Consider the following 1006-nt stretch of genomic DNA (forward strand, 5'->3'; position numbering starts at 1 on the left):
GCGTGTTTGTTGACTGATTGAATTGTGTTAGTGGTTGTCGTTGTCATCCATCGGTTGTGTAGTCGTAGTAGTCACATTGTGCTAGTAAAGAGGTAAGTAGATGATGAAGCAGATGTTGTTTTATTGAATCGTAATGTATAGTATATATGGTGTATTGATGGTGTTATTAGTATAATATGTGTAAAGTATTAATGATGATAATCATAGGGCAGACTCTGATGTGGACGCTGTCCGTGTGATTACAAGTTCTATATGTCTGATATAGATATTTTTGTAGACAGGTTGAGTGTGGTGTTGATCCGAGTTGATAATGTGTGTAAACTTAGGTGTCACAAAGAAACTTGTGACTCTCTGGATAGAATTAGGATACAAGAGGCTAACGAACGTGAACTGATGTGTGATTGGGGGTATAAATAAGTTGATATCTCGGTGCGTAGAAACTACTCCCTCTGACTTTCAGCGTAAATGTCGTACACTAGACTACGTATCGGTATGGAAGGCGTCGGAGTGTAGGTTGTTTCTTCTATTCATTATTGCAATAATGAATGATCGTAGTACTCAACAGTAATATTAAATTGAGAGTTTCTTTTTAGCTTAGTTGACAGATGCATTTCCAATAACGACATTATTTTCTCGGAATATTGATAGCAACCACGATATCTGTGATTAGGCCTTTGTAATTTGTACAACGAAAACTCGTACGCTTTTCAGAAACGCACCTCAATAGGTGATGCGATTAGCATCCATAATGATGTATTAAAACAAACAAAATTGGATAACTTGTTGAAATATCTAGATAGCAGGGACAGGTAGTCCAGATGTTTAATCAGGCCCCCGACTATGATTAAAATGTTTAACTGAGATTAAATTATCGTTTCAATAAAGTATTATTAATAGAAATAAGTTATGAGAAAGAAAGTTTCAAATAAACTATTTGTTGTCATCATAAAAAAACTATGACATTTTCAATCGACATCTAAATAAGGTACATTCTTTTCGCTGCATA

The sequence above is a fragment of the Schistosoma mansoni genome, chromosome 5, assembly GCF_000237925.1.
Source record: "Schistosoma mansoni strain Puerto Rico chromosome 5, complete genome".
Taxonomy (NCBI): domain Eukaryota; kingdom Metazoa; phylum Platyhelminthes; class Trematoda; order Strigeidida; family Schistosomatidae; genus Schistosoma; species Schistosoma mansoni.